We start from the raw sequence: 18,351 nt of genomic DNA, 5'->3' as shown, positions 1-18,351 counted from the left end.
CGAGCATTCTGGTACCTGCCATCACCAAGTCTCTCAGTTCTATCCCTTCGGTGGGCGATGCTTCATTTTAATGCCATGTTTCTTTTTGCCACGATACCCTTGCAAACCAATTTCATTTGCTCGAGTCCGAACCTGGGGCCAGTCCCTGGCGGCAGCCGCTGCTCTTTGCCTTCCGGCGGGTAAACTTTTCACGGTCCATTGCGAGCAGGTAAGGCGCTCATTGTCGGTGGTGCTTTGCTCCACGGTCGGACCAGACCGTAAAATATCACCAGCACCTTTCAAGAAGAAAGAAGTGAGCCGCACACATCGTGGTACATTTTCGAATTTAATTAAAACGCTCCTGTTTTCCTAATGCATTTCAGCCCACCTTGGGCCTTCGTCAGAGGAGGAGCACAGCTAAGCATCACAAGGCTATGATTACACTAGCAGCGATAGCTTTGCTCTTTTAATTGTTTGTTCCTGATTACCCTCCAGTGGGTGTAACATTCAATTTCAATGCCGAGCATTCTGGTACCTGCAGTCCAACCAAGTCTCTCAGTACTATCCCTTCGGTGGGCGATGCTTCATTTTAATGCCATGTTTCTTTTTGCCACGATTCCCTTGCAAACCAATTTCATTTGCTCGAGTCCGAACCTGGGGCCAGTCCCTGGCGGCAGCCGCTGCTCTTTGCCTTCCGGCGGGTAAACTTTTCTCGGTCCATTGGGAGCAGGTAAGGCGCTCATTGTCGGTGGTGCATTGCTCCACGGTCGGACCAGACCGTAAAATATCACCAGCACCTTTCAAGAAGAAAGAAGTGAGCCGCACACATCGTGGTACATTTTCGAATTTGATTAAAACGCGCCTGTTTTCCTAATGCATTTCAGCCCACCTTGGGCCTTCGTCAGAGGAGGAGCACGGCTAAGCATCACAAGGCTATGATTACACTAACAGCGCCAGCTTTGCTCTTTTAATTGTTTGTTCCTGATTACCCTCCAGTGGGTGTAACATTCAATTTCAATGCCAAGCATTCTGGTACCTGCAGTCCAACCAAGTCTCTCAGTACTATCCCTTCGGTGGGCGATGCTTCATTTTAATGCCATGTTTCTTTTTTCCACGATTCCCTTGCAAACCAATTTCATTTGCTCGAGTCCGAACCGGGGGCCAGTCCCTGGCGGCAGCCGCTGCTCTTTGCCTTCCGGCGGGTAAACTTTTCACGGTCCATTGCGAGCAGGTAAGGCGCTCATTGTCGGTGGTGCATTGCTCCACGGTCGGACCAGACCGTAAAATATCATCAGCACCTTTCAAAAAGAAAGAAGTGAGCCGCACACATCGTGATACATTTTCGAATTTAATTAAAACGCTCCTGTTTTCCTAATGCATTTCAGCCCACCTTGGGCCTTCGTCAGAGGAGGAGCACGGCTAAGCATCACAAGGCTATGATTACACTAACAGCGCCAGCTTTGCTCTTTTAATTGATTGTTCCTGATTACCCTCCAGTGGGTGTAACATTCAATTTCAATGCCGAGCATTCTGGTACCTGCCATCCAACCAAGTCTCTCAGTACTATCCCTTCGGTGGGCGATGCTTCATTTTAATGCCATGTTTCTTTTTGCCACGATTCCCTTGCAAACCAATTTCATTTGCTCGAGTCCGATCCTGGGGCCAGTCCCTGGCGGCAGCCGCTGCTCTTTGCCTTCCGGCGGGTAAACTTTCACGGTCCATTGCGAGCAGGTAAGGCGCTCATTGTCGGTGGTGCTTTGCTCCACGGTCGGACCAGACCGTAAAATATCACCAGCACCTTTCAAGAAGAAAGAAGTGAGCCGCCCACATCGTGGTAAATTTTCGAATTTAATTAAAACGCTCCTGTTTTCCTAATGCATTTCAGCCCACCTTGGGCCTTCGTCAGAGGAGGAGCACAGCTAAGCATCAAAAGGCTATGATTACACTAACAGCGCCAGCTTTGCTCTTTTAATTGTTTGTTCCTGATTACCCTCCAGTGGGTGTAACATTCAATTTCAATGCCGAGCATTCTGGTACCTGCAGTCCAACCAAGTCTCTCAGTACTATCCCTTCGGTGGGCGATGCTTATTTTTAATGCCATGTTTCTTTTTGCCACGATTCCCTTGCAAACCAATTTCATTTGCTCGAGTCCGAACCTGGGGCCAGTCCCTGGCGGCAGCCGCTGCACTTTGCCTTCCGCGGGTAAACTTTTCACGGTCCATTGCGAGCAGGTAAGGTGCTCATTGTCGGTGGTGCATTGCTCCACGGTCGGACCAGACCGTAAAATATCACCAGCACCTTTCAAGAAGAAAGAAGTGAGCCGCACACATCGTGATACATTTTCGAATTTAATTAAAACGCTCCTGTTTTCCTAATGCATTTCAGCCTACCTTGGGCCTTCGTCAGAGGAGGAGCATGGCTAAGCATCACAAGGCTATGATTACACTAACAGCGCCAGCTTTGCTCTTTTAATTGTTTGTTCCTGATTACCCTCCAGTGGGTGTAACATTCAATTTCAATGCCAAGCATTCTGGTACCTCCAGTCCAACCAAGTCTCTCAGTACTATCCCTTCGGTGGGCGATGCTTCATTTTAATGCCATGTTTCTTTTTGCCACGATTCCCTTGCAAACCAATTTCATTTGCTCGAGTCCGAACCGGGGGCCAGTCCCTGGCGGCAGCCGCTGCTCTTTGCCTTCCGGCGGGTAAACTTTTCACGGTTCATTGCGAGCAGGTAAGGCGCTCATTGTCGGTGGTGCATTGCTCCACGGTCGGACCAGACCGTAAAATATCATCAGCACCTTTCAAAAAGAAAGAAGTGAGCCGCACACATCGTGATACATTTTCGAATTTAATTAAAACGCTCCTGTTTTCCTAATGCATTTCAGCCCACCTTGGGCCTTCGTTAGAGGAGGAGCACGGCTAAGCATCACAAGGCTATGATTACACTAACAGCGCCAGCTTTGCTCTTTTAATTGTTTGTTCTTGATTACCCTCCAGTGGGTGTAACATTCAATTTCAATGCCGAGCATTCTGGTACCTGCCGTCCAACCAAGTCTCTCAGTACTATCCCTTCGGTGGGCGATGCTTCATTTTAAGGCCATGTTTCTTTTTGCCACGATTCCCTTGCAAACCAATTTCATTTGCTCAAGTCCGAACCTGGGGCCAGTCCCTGGCGGCAGCCGCTGCTCTTTGCCTTCCGGCGGGTAAACTTTTCACGGTCCATTGCGAGCAGGTAAGGCGCTCATTGTCGGTGGTGCTTTGCTCCATGGTCGGACCAGACCGTAAAATATCACCAGCACCTTTCAAGAAGAAAGAAGTGAGCCGCACACATCGTGGTACATTTTCGAATTTAATTAAAACGCTCCTGTTTTCCTAATGCATTTCAGCCCACCTTGGGCCTTCGTCAGAAGAGGAGCACGGCTACGCATCACAAGGCTATGATTACACTAACAGCGCCAGGTTTGCTCTTTTAATTGTTTGTTCCTGATTCCCCTCCAGTGGGTGTAACATTCAATTTCAATGCCGAGCATTCTGGTACCTGCAGTCCAACCAAGTCTCTCAGTACTATCCCTTCGGTGGGCGATGCTTCATTTTAATGCCATGTTTCTTTTTGCCACGATTCCCTTGCAAACCAATTTCATTTGCTCGAGTCCGAACCTGGGGCCAGTCCCTGGCGGCAGCCGCTGCTCTTTGCCTTCCAGCGGGTAAACTTTTCACTGTCCATTGCGAGCAGGTAAGGCGCTCATTGTCGGTGGTGCTTTGCTCCATGGTCGGACCAGACCGTAAAATATCACCAGCACCTTTCAAGAAGAAAGAAGTGAGCCGCACACATCGTGGTACATTTTCGAATTTAATTAAAACGCTCCTGTTTTCCTAATGCATTTCAGCCCACCTTGGGCCTTCGTCAGAAGAGGAGCACGGCTACGCATCACAAGGCTATGATTACACTAACAGCGCCAGGTTTGCTCTTTTAATTGTTTGTTCCTGATTCCCCTCCAGTGGGTGTAACATTCAATTTCAATGCCGAGCATTCTGGTACCTGCAGTCCAACCAAGTCTCTCAGTACTATCCCTTCGGTGGGCGATGCTTCATTTTAATGCCATGTTTCTTTTTGCCACGATTCCCTTGCAAACCAATTTCATTTGCTCGAGTCCGAACCTGGGGCCAGTCCCTGGCGGCAGCCGCTGCTCTTTGCCTTCCGGCCCTGAAGAAGTGCCAAGGATCTCTTTGAGACCAACAGGGGAGCAAAACATGTTGACCCATTTTATTTTTTCACTTGAAAATCACATCTAGCTACTAAGAGACATTGTAACCCATAAAGTAGCACCAACCCACCGTTTTTTTAAATCTGACAGGGCTATCCACCGATAAAAAAAAGCATTGGTATCCCCTAGTCAGTTTTATACTCACTCACCACCCTATTAGCACTCTCTCACATGCATCATACGGCGAGGAAACCAAAAGATTTATGCTGAAGTGAACCTTCGGGGGACCTGTAGGGCACTGCAGCGCTGGCCTGACGAGGAGCATCCGCCCTATGATAAAGCATGACATCCCTTCCAAAACGCTGTACTGTGTGTCATGGTCCCCCACATCACATTCCATCTAGGTTTTCATTGGTCAACTTGATGTGAGTGGGCTGCCTCATTCTGTACATGTAATGACCAGCCTTGAGGTTTACCATAACATGAGCAGAAGAGGGCCTTTTCATGCATTAGTTCAGTTCAGCATGTGACATGGACACATGTGCAGTGTCGTACATAGCATTATTTGTGTGCTAGATAGCAAGCTGTGTTATTGCTACCATACAGAGGTACAACGATTTGCTGTAACAAACCAGTTTCTACATTTCTTGCATCCATACAGATCACTGCCCATCAAAAGGAGATCATCTGGAAAGTCATCACCTGGCAGGTATGGACAATGGCGGTCTCAAGCTAGCATAGTGCCCACTCCTGCAAGAGGTGGGCTAATCTCCAGTGCTGGGCGCACAAGATTGCGGAGTTTGAGCTGGGGCTGGCCTCCAAAAATGGTATGGGTGCATGCCAGAGCATGACTCCGCATACTGGCAGTGGCCCACCCAGACCTTGGGCAGTTGAGAGCCCAACAGCAGCAAGTTTGGGGTGAGGATTGACTTGAGTGTGACATTGTGCAAGAGCAACTAACAATTTATTATATAGGCAGCTTTCTCCTAGTAAGCTTGGAACTGACTCATGTTCCACGCAACAGGACCATTGTTTCATATGTAGGCATGGAAGTTGTTTCATGGTTTTCACCATTGACTGTAGGTCATGTTGCTGGGTCCTATGCAGGGGCCGATAATACATGTCTTACCACTGTGTCAGATCCACATGGCAGCATAATGTCTCTACTTATCCTACATTGCAGCATGAAGTAAGGTGTGTAAGTGGTCCTTAACATGCCCTTTGTCATTCTTGTGTCTGCAGTTTAGCTACCTCACTACTGTGTCTCATGTGATGGTGTACCATATACTTTTTGAGGCATGGTATTCAATGTACTCTGGGTGCAGTGGCTGTGTACCACATTCCCTTGGTATTTGGTAGTGTGCAGTAGTAAGAGTTAGCTAACATCACAAATGACAGCTTATTGGATACCTACATGCAGCCATGTGTACCTCTAGGTGTTGTACTAATACAAGTCCCCCTGTGGCATACATGAACTGATGGTATAGACGGGTCACTATCTGTATGCATGAGACATTTCTGTTTGCCAATGTGTACAAGACTATATGATTGAGTGATGAGTATACAGAGTCTGTGAAAGCCAAAATTGTGCTATGTTAGGATATGGGTAGATGATCCACACATACCCAATGATATTGATGGGTAACATCTTGCAGTTAAATGTGTTGATGAAATGACAGACATGTTTGAGATGTTACAGTCGGTAAACAGTCATAATATTGATTCCAAAATATAGAATGGACATAATATCGAAGTAAAAATATAGAATGGACAAAATATCGAATAGACACAATATAGTGGTTAAAAATATCGAATTTAAGGTAAGTAATATCGATTTTCAAAATATAGAAGTCAAAATATCGAAGTGTACAATATAGGCATTAAATATATCGATTTTTTAATAATATCAATTTTTTTAAAGTGTTTTGTATGTTAGTATATGTGTGAAAAGTGTATATAAATTTTTGTAATGTATGTTTAATGTATTTTAAGTAATGAATTTTATGTTATTTAATTTTTGCGTAATTTTATTCTTTAGCGGGTTGTGGGTTTATAGGGGAATAGGGTGGGAAGTAATTTAATTATATTAAATTAAATATTAATTTTTAGCAATTATTATTAATTTTTAATAAAATTTAGCTTTCCACTTCTGTAGTGGATTGTGGGTTTATAGGGGAATAGGGTGGGAAGTAATTTAATTGTAATTAATTAAATATTTTTATTTATTTATTGGTATTCATTTTGAATTATTTTTTTTTTTTTTTTTTTTTTTTTTTATAGAAAGACCTTTATTGCACCATTCTGCAAGTACACAGCTTCCGGCCTACAACCCGATGGGCCAGCCGCAACTATTATAACGTACATTCATTCAGGTACTAGTACACAACCTTAATGCCGACAGCCAAAGGCCCGGCGGCGCAGTAAATTCTGATAAAGCAGAATTGAACTTGCATTATCAACGACAGATCTCCTTTATGCCTTAATTTTCCATAAGTCATGGTCAAACTAATTAACTGAGCACAACCCCTCCGCAACACTCGTCCCGGATCCTAGTTGGACCATTAATTGAGCAATGGAAGATAGAACAAATTTGGCAAGCGGAGAGCACATCAACATGGAGACACGTATGGCATATAAACATCAGAGACATTAATGGAGAGCAACCAATAGCTGCAGTAATGTTTGATAACATCCACAAGGAAGTCCAGCAAAGGGAGTGTTTTACAACTGGCCAGACAGCAGGTGTATTCCCGAAGGATCATCAGAGAGTTGACCAGAGGAATACCATCAGCCGGGCAGTCCGCAGCATTGGAGTCCCTTCCGCCCCGCAGGGAGCAGCCAGAATCGGCAGTGTCATCCATTAAGCGGGTCATTGTCAGAGAGCCGCGCCAGCATGTAAGTGGTGTACGGGCCCCATATGTCTCTCGGGCGTGAGCCCACTGGCAGCTCCTCATAATAACACGTCAGCTGGTACCTACAGTACGCCATTTCCTGCAACCAAGTTTTAACATCTGGCGCCCTCCTCCCTCCCCAGCAGGCTGCCACTCTGCGCTTGGCCATCTGTAGCGCCAACGTAACCAATCGCCTCACACTCAACGGAATACTAGACACCATGCCCAGCAAACATATGCGCGGTTCCACATCAATCGTCACTGAAGTCATGGCAGTCAGCGCCTCCGTCACCCCCGTCCAGAACCCAAACACACGCGGACATGTCCAAGCCAAGTGTAGAAAATTAGCCACTGCTATCCCACAACGCACACACGCAGGTGTTTCACGCAGCCCAAATTTAAACAGTTGTTCCGGAGTGTAATACCATTGTTGCAAGAACTTATAGTGTATGAGCCTAAAATTCCCATTAGCAGCAAATTTGCCAGTCAGAGCACAGCACTCAGTCCAGTCATCATCCGACAGTGGCTCCAGCAGACATGCATCCCATCTAGCCCTCGCAGTCATTTCCACAGCACTGTCATCTTCTTGCGAAACCTTGTACATGCGCGACACCATCTTCACTCGAGAGTTTGCCGTGTACATCAACTGCAGCACATTCAGCGTAGGTGGTTCCATTGGGAAAGATGGATAGTGTTCGCGCACCGCAGCTCGCAGCCTAACATAGGTGAAAGTGGTCATGGTTCCGTTAGTCGCGCGTTCTAATAACGTCTGCAGGCCTATAAACTGGCCAGCCGGGAAAATATCCCCCATGGTGTGCAGACCAGCCCCCTGCAACAGCTGAAGAGCCCCCACATCACTCGGGACCGAAATATGCTCATGATATAGCAATGGCGTGGCCGGTGCAAAAAGCGGCAATCTATCAGCACGTTTTCCCAGCTCCCGCCATGCCTTCACTGTACTCTGTACTGTGTCCACCTCGCCCCTCTCGTGCACCGAGCGTGTGTTCACAACCATTGCTTTCAAGGGCAATGGATAAGTCGCCCCAGCCTCAATTGCTACATGCGGCGTGTACGGTGGCGCTGAGACCCAGTAGGAAGCAAAGTGAGCTTGTGCGCACAAGTAGTATAATCGCATGTCCGGTACTGCGAAGCCGCCCTGCTCATATGGTTTGGTCAGGGTGTCCCACTTTACTTGAGGCTTCTTACCCCCCCAGGCTAATGTGATTAACATGGATTGAAGTGTCGTAAAGAAGTTAGTCGTCAGAGGAAGAGGAATGTTTACAAAATAATATAAAAATTTGGGGAGCACCACCATTTTAATCAGGGCTATGCGATCTGCAAACGACAGGGGTAACCGTATCCAGCGTGCAACCTGATCTTCTAATTTCGAAATCGCCACCCCGTAATTAGCACGGATTATCTCTTGGGCGTCTCTATGGATCTATATCCCTAAATGCCGAACCGGGTCCGAGGCCCATTCCAAAGGAAACTCTATTGGAAACGGGACTGTAATATCGGTTAGAGGCAGCAATACAGATTTATCCCAATTTATTGACAAACCGGAGAATAGCTCAAATCTGATGTACTCTCTGATCACCCCATCTAAATATGTCTGTGGCTCCCGGATATACAGCACCATATCGTCGGCGTACATGGATACTGCCAACGAGCGAAGACGAAAGCATAGAGCCGAGGCCGCATGCCTTTGCCGCAAAATACAAGCCAGGGGTTCAATGATGAGAGCAAACAATAAAGGTGAAAGCGGGCATCCCTGCCTTGTACCTCTTTGTATAGGAAAAGGTGCCGATACTCGACCGTTGACTCGCACTCGCGCTACTGGATTTGTATATAGCAAGACGATCAGGGACGTAAAAAAGAACGGCACACCCATGCGGTGCAATACCGTCACCATGTAGACCCAGGCTACAGAATCAAACGCTTTGGCAGCGTCCAAAAGGACCGCCACCGCAGCCAAGTCAGGTTGAGTAAATGAAGAACTGCGAACAGTGCTCTCAAGTTATGCGTCGTCTAACGCAGTGGTACAAAGCCCGACTGATCCGGCAAGACCATAACTGGCAAGAGCAGTTGTAGGCGTGTGGCCAGCACTTTAGGAATAATTTTCAGGTCCGTGTTCATCAAGGACAGAGGGCGGTACAACTCACATCTGTCTTGCGGTTTACCCGGTTTGGGGAGTACCACTAATAGAGCCTCCCTCATCCTCGCTGGTAATTGCCCCTGTTCAAGAGCCTCCTCCAGCACCATTGCCAAACGTGGCAGTAGCAAATCCACATACTCCTTATAGAACTCGGAGAGTAAGCCGTCAGTACCCGCTGCCTTGCCATTAGACAATGCCGCGATTGCATCCCTCAGTTCCCCTTCCGTGATGTGCTGCATCAAAAAGTCCTGCTGACCCTTCGAGAGCCAGACCAGCGCTATGCCCTCCAGGTATTTCGCTATTTCTTCCTCACAGGCAGTCTCTTTATGCTTATACATGTTAGTGTAGTACTGCGTAAAGCATGCCAGTATACCCTCCCCATCCGTCACCGTCCTGTCACCCTCCCTGATTTCCTGCACTCCGCATTGTTTAGCCCACGGATCCTTGATTCTATCCGCCAGTCCCCAGCCCAGTCTGCCACCTTCGCCAAAGTAACGTGCTCTAGAGCGCTTGGATAAATAGTTTACTTCTTGTTCAGCCAGCTCGTTGGATTCTGTGACTTTCGAGCGTATTTCAGCCGATAGTTCGTTCGATGGCTGTAGTTCACACTGTCGCTCCAAACTCAGCAGTTCTCATTCCAATCTATCCATAGAGCCCCTGAGCGATTTGAGCACTCCAGCTTGCATTCCGATACATGCCCCCCGCACTGTCACCTTAAGAGCCTCCCAGATAACACCCGCACTTGTTACCGAACCAACATTCTTATCAAAAAAGACTTCAATCGTTTCGCGCAGACTCTCACGGAACACCTGGTCCATCAGTGCCCCGGGAGGCAACCGCCATGTAAACGGGGCATGTGCATGCGTAGGCATTCCCACTTCCATCAAAACAGGCGCATGATCAGATAGCGTGCGAGGCAAATGTGCCGTCCCCACTACCCATCCGCTAACATCCTTCGTCACCAGCCAGTAGTCCAATCGCGACCAGGTATCATGCGCAGACGTGTAACAGGTGCCTTCTCTCACACCCGGATGCCCCAGACGCCACATATCCACTAATCCCAGTACTTCCATCCCATCTTGAACCGCCCCACTTGCACATTTCATTGTAGCCTGTCTCACCTCCTTTCTATCCAGACCACGATCGAGCGTCACATTCAGATCGCCCCCACAAATAATCGCAGAAGGGCGCAGCTTGTAAACCTTGTTCCATAACGTGACAAAGAAGTTGGGGTCATCAATGTTCGGCCCATACACATTAACCATCGTTATCAGCGTACCACAGAGCTTAAAATGTAATAGAATGTAGCGACCTTCTCTGTCTACTTCCTCATGCAAACACACAAAGGGGACATTCTTTTTGATGAGAATCATAACCCCCCTGGCATAGGAGGAGTATGAAGTCGCCACTCTTGTTCCCACCCAGCGTCGCGCCACTGTATCAGCTGCCTGCCCGCTTAGATGTGTCTCCTGCAGGAAGACAACCTGCACGTCATGCCTATTCAAATAAGCAAGTACCTGCCTGGTTTTCTGCGGCTTGTTGAGACCCCTCACATTCCATGTTAGCCATTTGATTGTTCCTCCCTTAGCCATACATAAATGTGGAATATATCTGCTGTCAGCTGTTCAGTGCACTACCCCGCAACCAATAGGCACTGATGTTATCTCCCATCCTCATGCCCCCCCACCTTGCATTCCGTGATATGAAACAGACGCCCTCACGTGATCCATCATGTGTACCCTCCAATAGAACCGGACTTCAAACCACTGCCATTCATCCACTCGCTCCTCGACAGCCAATCCGACTTGCCAAAAACCTTCCCGCGCTCTTAGTGTTATCGTGTCAGCATAGGTTACGTGTGCCAAAACAGCCCAAAACACAAAACCAACTTCGCCCCAACTACCCCGGTTCATGCCCACCCATCCCCCTCCCACTTCGCCCCCCCCAACCAGCCAAAGTAAACCCAAACCCCCCCATCCCCCTCCCCCCAGCCAACACGCAAACCAAATGTGGGGTATTCCCATTTGTGGGGGCGAAGAGGCACAGAACTCCCGCTTCCGAAGAAAACAGGAGGTGACTAAGCCGCCAGAATATGCAATCCAGTCCTGCCGCCCTGTGCCTACCCCGGGTATTCCAACATCCGCCGAAAAATATTTCTCAAAATGGTAGATGGCCATCTCTCAAGTACCTACAATCAACATTACATATCTCTAATCCTGTAGCACAGTCGGTTATCAGGGGTCTCAGCCGTGACGCACTATGGACACTAACCAGCGTCCTATCCTATTGAACATACAGCCAGGCACGTAATCCATAGAGTAGCATCCCATACCACACATCATATGGATCTCAAGCCCCATAACTCAGCAGATGCACAATTATCCCATACCACTAACGATAGATACCAACAAATAAAGTATGACATTTCACCGAGCATGTTGCCCCCGGCTCATGCTGATTTGCAAAGTCAACCAAGCCGCACCTGCAATGAAAAAGGTTAGTAGTACAGAGAGAGTGAATCATCTCCACCAGGCAATGCACCTTAAGCTCAATGTCAAACAATCATTTGTGCCCTAAAGGTAGGAGGACTGTTAGTTCTCTTCTGGCAGATCATCATTCTGGTCCCGCGCCCTGGCTATATCTTTCTTATGCTTCTGCAGTTTTTTTCGCATATTCCATAGCCGCTTTCGGCGAGGTAAAAATGTTGTTATCTGAGGGTGCACCTATCTGCAGCCGCGCGGGGTATAGCATAGCATACTGAATATCCTCCGCCTTAAGAATCTGTTTCACTCCAGCAAATTCCTTCCGTGCAGCCTGCACGGCCATGGTGAAGTCTGGAAAAAGTTCCAATTTGCTACCTTGATATTCTATAGTAATTTTTTCCCGTGCCAAGCGCAGCAGCGTGTCCCTGTCCCTATAGTTCAAGATACGAGCAATTATGGGGCGCGGAGGTGCCCCAGGCGCCGGGCGCTTTGCCAGAGAGCGGTGTGCTTGCTCCACATTAAACAATTTAGAGAGCTGGTCGGAACCAAATACGTCAACAAAGAGTCTCTCCATAAAGTCTTCCATCCTGCCCACATTCGTGGATTCCGGCAGCCTCGTGACGCGGATGTTGTTTCGCCGGGACCACCCTTCCAACTCCTCATTCTTAGCCTGTATCATTGCCAGCACTCTTTCCATACTAAATACTTTATTAGTCACCGTGGTGAGGCCATCCTCCGTCGCAGAAACCCGTTATTCAACCTCATCCATGCGTTCATTCTGCCGTTCAAATTGCGTGGACATATGATCCAGCCTGTGATTAACTGCCTCCATGGTGCCTTCTATAGATTGCAATGTTTTTTGCATGGCTATCAGTGTGGCTTCCAAATTCGGTGCACCCCCACAGCTCCTGCGGTATCTGAGTCCAACATGTTTTGTGACGGAGGGGCCCCAGTTTTCCGCGTTTCAAAGTTCAGTTTGGGCTGATTTCTCTCGGGTCGGCCCATAGCTCTGCTAAACACAATAAAGTCCTTCCAGCAAATTACTGTTAGTAAAGTGCGGCGTGACCCAAAATGGCGGCTGCCGCGCAACCGAGGCACAAATGGCGCTATAAACCAGGCAATGTCACCACTACACTCCTGCAAGGATGGGCCAGTGTGAGTTTCAACTGGGGGCAGGGAAGAATCAACCCACACAGCTAGCAATTGCCCCAGCAGCCGTCTCTCTCACAAAGAACTTCAGATTCTACCGCGCCTCCCTCCAACAGTCTCTGTAGATCCACCGGCCGGGCAGGGAGACCCAGCCTCGATTACTGGTCAACAACGTAAAGGCCCCTGGGGCACACAGGTACTTCACAACACTGCAACACAGGCATCAGCCAGCAGCTCACCCCCACCAGCCGCAGCTCGCACAGCCAGGCCCAGGGTAACTGACGCCCGCCTCCGCAGCCACCTCTACCACTGAGCCCTAGCCCCACTCACCACTACCAGCGCGGGCAGCCGCCCGATCTCACCGACTTCCACCAGCTCCTCCTCCGCACCAGGCGATCTCCCCGGCCGGCTCCGTCCACAGCAGCGCGGCAAGGCCCCCGCAGCCGCGCCCGGTCCGTCTTCCGACACCGCTCTCCGTGAGGGGCCCTGGCCGCCGATGAATCAGGCCGCTTCCAGTCACGATATTGCCCGCTTAGCGCTCACCCAAAGCAGGGTCCACTCCGCACTGCTTCCGTCGCTCACAGTCCGCTGCGGCAGCTTTCCGCTCCCTCTTCTGGGTTCCTTATCTCCGATCTGCTGGGCAGGCCTCCAGCGCCAAACCGCTTCCCTGCCTCGCAGGCCCGTGCACACTCCTTGCGGCCACGGTCGCACCGATATCGCAAGGGTTGCAATTGCAGCCAAATCAGGTGCACAGGTCCCCACACCGGGCTCAATCTTCGCCGCAGGTAACCAGGTTGAATATTTCGCCGGGGTAGGAAGTAGCAGCAGCCGGATTTCACGGATTAATGACGGATATGTAGCTTAGTCCGGCAGAGCCTCACCGATGTGCGGCCATCTTGCCGTGCGCCCTCTAGCGCCCCCTTGAATTTATTGTTATTTTTTAATTGGTAAATAATTTTTATTAATTGCCAAATAATTTGTATTAATTGATTCATTGTTAATTATGTTAATTTTCTAAATTTATTTTCTCTAGCGGGTTGTGGGTTTATAGGGGAATAGGGTGGGAAGTAATTTAATTGTAATTAAGTAATTGTTTTCATTTATTGGTATTGATTTTAAATTTATTGTTATTTAATTTTTGATTGGTAATTAATTTCTATTAATTGGCAATTAATTTTTATTAATTGGTAATTATTTTGTATTAATTAAATATTTGATAATTATGATAATTGTATTAATGTATTTTCTGTAGTGGGATGTGGGTTTATAGGGGAATAGGGTGGAAAGTAATGTAATTGTAATTAATTACATATTAAAAATACTTTTTGTGTATTGATAATTAATTTACTGTTAATTTTTAATTGGTATTAATTTTTATTATTAATTAGTTTTTGTTGTTGAAAATTAATTAGTTGTTAAATAATTATGAATAGGTTATTAATTTTTAATAACTAATATGTAGTTGTATTTCTAATTAATTATTACATAATAGTAAATTGGTTATTAATTTCAATTAATGTTTTATTGGTATTGATATTTAATTTATTTTTAATAATATATTAAATCATTACTTTCCCTACTGTTGCACTCTCTGGAGTGGGAATAGTATTTTTTACCCCTACGCTATCCAACGCTTTCCCTACTGTTGCACTCTCTGGAGTGGGAATAGTAATTTTTACCCCTACGCTATCCAAAGCTTTCCCTACTCTTGCACTATCTGGAGTGGGAATAGTAATTTTCACACTCCCGCTATCCAACGCTTTCCCTACTGTTGCACTCTCTGAAGTGGGAATAGTATTTTATACCCCTACGCTATCCAACGCTTTCCCTACTGTTGCACTCTCTGGAGTGGGAATAGTAATGTTTACCCCTACGCTATCCAATGCTTTCCCTACTGTTGTACTCTCTGGAGTGGAAATAGTAATTTTTACCCTTCCAATATCCAACGCTTTCCCTACTGTTGCACTCTCTGGAGTGGGAATAGTAATTTTTACCCCTACGCTATCCAAATCTTTCCCTACTGTTGCATGCTCTGGAGTTGGAATAGTAATTTTTACCCTCCCGCTATCCAACGCTTTCCCTACTGTTGCACTCTCTGGAGTGGGAATAGTAATTTTTACCCTTATACTATCCAACGCTTTCCCTACTGTTGCACTCACTGGAGTGGGAATAGTATTTTTTACCCCTACGCTATCCAACACTTTCCCTACTGTTGCACTCTCTGGAGTGGGAATAGTAATTTTTACCCCTACGCTATCCAACGCTTTCCCTACTGTTGCACTCTCAGGAGTGGGAATAGTATTTTTTACCCCTACGCTATCCAGCGCTTTCCCTACTGCTGCACTCACTGGAGTGGGAATAGTATTTTTTACCCTCCCGCTATCCAACGCTTTCCCTACTGTTGCACTCTCTGGAGTGGGAATAGTAATTTTTACCCTTACGCTATCCAACGCTTTCCCTACTGTTGCACTCACTGGAGTGGGAATAGTATTTTTTACCCCTACGCTATCCAACGCTTTCCCTACTGTTGCACTCTCTGGAGTGGGAATATTATTTTTACCCCTACGCTATCCAACGCTTTCCCTACTGTTGCACTCACTGGAGTGGGAATAGTATTTTTTACCCCTACGCTATCCAACGCTTTCCCTACTGTTGCACTCACTGGAGTGGTAATATTAAATGTTACCCTCCTGCTATCCTACAGTAAAATATTGTACATTTTTTATTAATAACTTAAATTAATTATATCCTAATTTTAAGGTTATTTGAGTATTTTTAAGTATGTTTTAGTTAATTATATTTATTATTTCATTAATTTTAAATTACTTTTAAGACATTTAAAAAAATTCGGTATTTTGACTGACTATATTTTTTACAGACTATATTTTGGATTCAATATTTTTGTACTTACCTGTTTGTAGATAGGAATTCGATATTTTGGCATTCTATATTTTGGTGACTATATTTTGGTAAGTCTATATTTTGTCATTCTATATTATGTCAGTGATCCGTTACAGTCATGTCAACGGTTGCTTTTAAGCATGCACATGAAAAGGATCTATGTTGTATGCTGGAATGAGCATGGGCATAAGTGAGCTATCAGTCTGTGGAAGGTGACATGCATCTGGGAGTGATATGCTGATATGTTGGTGTGACATGTGTCAGATGTCAGTGCTACATGGATGCATGTGTCACAAATACATGGAATGTACTGAGAGTCCACTGCCCTTGTGGAGGCCAATCCGACAACTTCATGGACACGCTCATTATAATGCCTCATGTACTTTTTGCTTACTAATAGTATAGACAGATTGACTGTGGAAAAGGTCTGCTCACAAGAACTGATCTTTAATGTAGATGTATCTAGGCAGAGTCATGTACACTGCTAATTTGTGCTGCTAGCTCACACCACTTTGTTCCAAAATGTCTCCAAACTACATTTCTGTGTTACATGTGACACTGCTGATAGTTGCCCTGCAGTTCGACCAATAGTAGATTTGGGACTCCTTACCTTTTGCTTGTTGCAGGTCCTATGTGGATAAGGAGTGATATATTCATGTAGACATTGCATTAGATAACTCAAGCTAACAATTCAATGGTACAAGGGCCTAGGTTGAGAGCGTGATGTAGACTCTTGCTACACCCATGAGGGTGCATTTTAGAAAGTCTCACTGAAGCAATTGGAGCTAGCAGTGGTCCTGAAACCCTGATGATTGACTGTGCTGAGTTTATGTGGCATTAATCCATGTTCTCAAGCCAATGGTACAGATGATCTACTAACTCATGTACTAGTAGTCATCCGTGATAATGTATAATGTGTGCTGTAATGATTTGCTTGCATTTTGATCTTAGCGGTACAAAAGGGGGTTTTGCATATAGCCATGTCTGAACTGGGGTGGCAGAGTGGGCTAAAGAACGGTGATGGATTAAACCCAGATCTTTTGACTGGGTGTGAGTGTTTGATTGATTCAGATGCTCCGTCCATCACCACCCCCTTTTGTACTGCATATTGATCTTAAGCATTTGTTTGAAACCTAGTTCTACTTCTATTACAGCATCTACAGTGGGCAGCGAAGGAGAAGGACTCGAGACCATTGGGGCTGCAGCTGGCCACAGTGGTTCCCAAAAACACAGTGCCCCTGAGGTGACCACTGGCCCGGAAGATGAAGGGAGAGCCCTGGAGGAGCAAGATGACAACACCTAAACATCGTCTTCTTCGTCTGCCACCACTGGCCTCTATATGGTGGTGTTAGACCAAATTAAAACACCATCTGCAACACCCAGGTCTGCCCCCCTGCCTTTATCTCCATTGTCCCTGCTGAGCCCCAAACTGCTGTCTTGGCCCCTCAGCAGAGGAGAGTCTCCTTCTTTCCAGGCACCTCAGACCCCTGCCCTGTCTCCCCTGCTGCCCTGAGTGTAGAGGCGATAGATGTCCTGAGGCATATCTCTTTGGGTCAAGCTGCAGTGCTGAATCTCCTCCAGGAGCATGGCAACAAGCTGACCCATGCTGTTGCCTACCTGGAGGGTATTTACTCTGGCATGGCAATCCTACAGAGATCTTTTCAGACTCTTTCATACACACTCACAACAGCCTTTTACCTCCCACCACACCTCCTGCCCCTTTTCCATCCACCATCCATAGCCCAACAACTGCCCAACACAAATGCATACCTGAGTGTGCAACCCTTCACCTCCTCTGAAATCTCCCAGGACCCCTACCATGTTTGCCCTTGACTTCTTCTTTGCCACAGCTGCCCACCCTTTTCCCAAATACATAAGAGCTGGGTTCCCACCACTACCCTACCACTTCCCAAACCACACCAACCAAACCTGCACCCCCTGCTACTAGAGTCCCTCCCAAGGGAATAAGAGGAGGCGATCTACCCACCCTGATACCAACCGAGCCCCTATACAGGTCTTCCACGCTGAAGACCAAAAGGTCCTAATGGGCCCCCCTCTCTACCCCACTCCAGGTCATTAGGGGTTAACCAATCCCTTGTATGGTCCATTGCAGTCCTCCTAATCGTGAGCCCAGCCTTCCACAGCCCAACCCAACCCTCCCAGTCCTGAGCCCAGCTCAACACAGTCCACCCAATCCCAAGCCCAGTCTTCCCCAGGAGTAATCCAGCCCCCAACCCCAGCCAATCCAATTTTGTCCTCAGAGGTACCTAGACTGCTCATTAGATGCCCCCATTTCCCTGGCAGTGATTTGAATGGCAAGTTCCATGGCACATCAGTGTGCTGGACCACCTGTTATCTTTCTGGACTGGACATTGGCCTTTGTGTTTTAACCCTGATGTGTTTGTTACAATAAATTCTCATATTTCTTGTTTGTGTAGACCTGTGCCCTGCCCTTGTTAATGATGCAGTTTGCTTTTAGTGGATATGTTGGCCTGTGAGAGTTTAGTTGTGTTTGTTTCACCATGATAGATGATCCATTGGCAGTGTCAAGTATAATCAGCCGTTGGGACGGGTAATGGAGTTACAG

The sequence above is a fragment of the Lissotriton helveticus genome, chromosome 2_1 (assembly GCF_964261635.1).
Source record: "Lissotriton helveticus chromosome 2_1, aLisHel1.1, whole genome shotgun sequence".
NCBI lineage: Eukaryota > Metazoa > Chordata > Amphibia > Caudata > Salamandridae > Lissotriton > Lissotriton helveticus.
This window is presented reverse-complemented; position numbering follows the sequence as displayed.